Source organism: Cetorhinus maximus, chromosome 10, assembly GCF_964194155.1.
Source record: "Cetorhinus maximus chromosome 10, sCetMax3.hap1.1, whole genome shotgun sequence".
NCBI lineage: Eukaryota > Metazoa > Chordata > Chondrichthyes > Lamniformes > Cetorhinidae > Cetorhinus > Cetorhinus maximus.
The window spans coordinates 125,752,748-125,756,231 of NC_135888.1; positions in this window are offsets into that span (position 1 = coordinate 125,752,748).

Here is a 3,484-nt window from a genome sequence, read left to right on the forward strand (position 1 = left end):
GTAAGGACTCCATCCCATTCTCTCAGTTCCTTCGCCTCCGTCGCATCTGTTCTGATGATGCTACCTTCAGAAACAGTTCCTCTGACATGTCCTCCTTCTTCCTTAACCAAGGTTTTCCACCCACGGTCGTTGACAGGGCCCTCAACCTTGTCCGGCTCATCTCCCGCGCATCTGCCCTCACGTCTTCTCCTCCCTCCCAGAAACACGATAGGGTCCCCCTTGTCCTCACTTATCACCCCACCAGCCTCCGCATTCAAAGGATCATCCTCCGCCATTTCCACCAACTCCAGCATGATGCCACCACCAAACACATCTTCCCTTCACCCCCCCGGTGGCATTCCGTAGGGATTGTTCCCTCCGGGACACCCTGGTCCATTCCTCCTTCACCCCCTACTCCTCAACCCCCACCTATGGCACCTCCCCATGCCCACGCAGAAGATGCAACACCTGCCCCTTCACTTCCTCTCTCCTCATTGTCCAAGGGCCCAAACACTCCTTTCAAGTGAAGCAGCATTTCACTTGCATTTCCCCTAACTTAGTCTACTGCATTCGTTGCTACCAATGCGGTCTCCTCTACATTGGAGAGACCAAACATAAACTGGGCGACCGCTTTGCAGAACACCTGCGGTCTGTCCGCAAGAAAGACCCAAACCTCCCTGTCACTTGCCATTTTAACACTCCACCCTGTTCTCTTGCGCACATGTCTGTCCTTGGCTTGCTGCATTGTTCCAGTGAAGCCCAACGCAACTGAAGGAACAGCACCTCATCTTCCGACTAGGCACTTTACAGCCTTCCGGACTGAATATTGAATTCAACAACTTTAGATCTTGAACTCTCTCCTCCATCCCCACTCCCTTTCAGTTTCTTCCCCCTCCCTTTTGTTCTTTCCAATAACTTATATAGATTTTTCTTTTCCCACCTATTTCCATTATTTTTAAATCTATACCTTTAATGCCCTGTCAGTCTTTCCACCCCACCCCCACTAGAGCTGTACCTTGAGTGTCCTGCCATCCATTCTTAATTAGCCATTCTCTTAGATAATATCACCACCTTTAACACCTCTTTGTTCCTTTGTCTGTGACATCTTTTGATTATCTGCTCCTATCACTGCTTGCTTGTCCCTACAGCCACACCTCCCCCCACCCAACTTCTCTCCCCGCCCCCCCCCCCCCCCCCACCTTAAACCAGCTTATATTTCACCCCTCTCCTAATTTTACTCAGTTCTGTTGAAGGGTCATGAGGACTCGAAATGTCAACTCTTTTCTTCTCCGTCGATGCTGCCAGACCTGCTGAGTTTTTCCAGGTAATTCTGTTTTTGTTTTGGATTTCCAGCATCTGCAGTAGTTTTTTGTTTTTACCAATTGTTATCTCCCTTTCAGTTATTCCCTCATTGCTGTGTTTATTTGTGCCACAACACTAGGGGGAGCATTTCCTGCAGTTCAGAACAGTCAGTAGTTCAGAGTGTCAGCTGCTGCAATGAAATGAACAAGTTAGTTTGAAACAGACTAACAATGCTGCGCAGTTGTTATGATCTGGAATGTATTGCCAGACAGGGAATGGAAGCAGATTTAATGGTAAGTTTTCCAAAGAGAATTGGATACTTGAAGGGAAAAAGTATAGGTCTATGGGGAAATAGCAGGGGAGTGGATAGCTCTATCAAAAAAACCTGTACAGGCATGATGGGCTGAATGGCCTCCTTCTGAGCTGTATCACGCTATGATTCTAGCTTACTCAAGATAAGAAACAATGGCAAGAAAATCTTACTAGAAGGCCTCTTTAATTGCTGAAGCAGAATGCAAAGAACAACTGAGGAATTTTTGTCTGAAAAATCAAGATTCTCAACTTGACGTGTAGCCACTGCTTGCTTCATGCTTTTGCCGTGGCTCTGTTGGTAGTCAGAAGATAACGTGTTCAAATCCTACTCCAAGGCTTGAACATGAATATCCAGGACGACAGTCCAGTGCAGTACTGAGGCAGTGCTGCACGATTGGAGGTGCTGTCTTTCAGAGTAGGTTTTAAACCAAGTCTGCCCTCACAGGTGAATTTTAAAGATCCCATGGCATTGTTTCCAAAAAGAGCAGGGGAGTTATCCCCAATGTCCTGGCCAATATTTATCACTCAATTTATAATTACAAGAACAGATTATCTGGTCATTACCACATTGTTGTTTGTGGAACAAAAACAAAAATACCTGGAAAAATTCAGCAGGTCTGACAGCATCTACGGAGAGGGATACAGTTGACGTTTCGAGTCCGTATGACCCTTCATCAGAACTAAGACATATAGAAAGGAGATGAAATATAAGCTGGTAGAAGGGGATGGGACAGGTGAGCTCGATAGGGGGTCAGTGATAGGTGGAGGCCAAGAAGAGACCGCCAAAGATGTCATAGACAAAAGGACAAAGGGGTGTTGACGGTGGTGATATTATCTAAAGGATGTGCTAATGGGGTCATTAAGGGAAGCAAGCAGGACAAGCTAGTGGCAAATGACCCTAGTTTGGGTGGGGTGGGGGGAAGGGATCGAAATGGGCTAAAAGGTGGAGATGAAACAATAGATCAAAATAAATTTAAAAATAGGAGGGAAAAGAAAAAAATATAGTTGTAAAAAAATGATAAATTATTGGAAAAAGGGGGATCGGAAAGGCGGTGGGGATGGAGGAGAGAGTTCATGATCTGAAATTGTTGAACTCGATATTAAGTCCAGAAGACTGTAAAGTGCCTAGTCGGAAGATGAGGTGCTGTTCCTCCAGTTTGCGCTGAGCTTCACTGGAACATTGCAACAGGCCAAGGACAGACATGTGGGCATGAGAGCAGGGTGGTGTGTTGAAATGGCAAGCATTAGGGAGGTCTGGGTCATGCTTGCGGACAGACCGAAGATGTTCCGCAAAGCGGTCACCCAGTCTGCGTTTGGACTCTCCAATGCTGTCTCCTCTACATTGGAGAGACCAAACGCAGACTGGGTGACCGCTTTGCGGAACATCTTCAGTCTGTCGGCAAGCATGACCCAGACCTCCCTGTCGCTTGCCATTTCAACACTCCACCCTGCTCTCATGCCCACATGTCCGTCCTTGGCCTGCTGCAATGTTCCAGTGAAGCTCAACGCAAATTGGAGGAACAGCACCTCATCGTCCGACTAGGCACTTTACCGTCTTCCGGGCTTAATATTGAGTTCAACAATTTCAGATCATGAACTCTCTCCTCCATCCCCACCACCTTTCCGATCCCCCTTTTTCCAATAATTTATCACTTTTTCACAACTATATTTTTTTCTTTTCCCTCCTATTTTTAAATTTATTTTGATCTATTGTTTCATCTCCACCTTTTAGCCCATTTCGATCCCTTCCCCACACCCCACCCACACTAGGGCCATCTGCCACTAGCTTGTCCTGCTTGCTTCCCTTAATGACCCCATTAGCACATCTTTTAGATAATATCACCACCGTCAACACCCCTTTGTCCTTTTGTCTATGACATCTTTGGCAGTC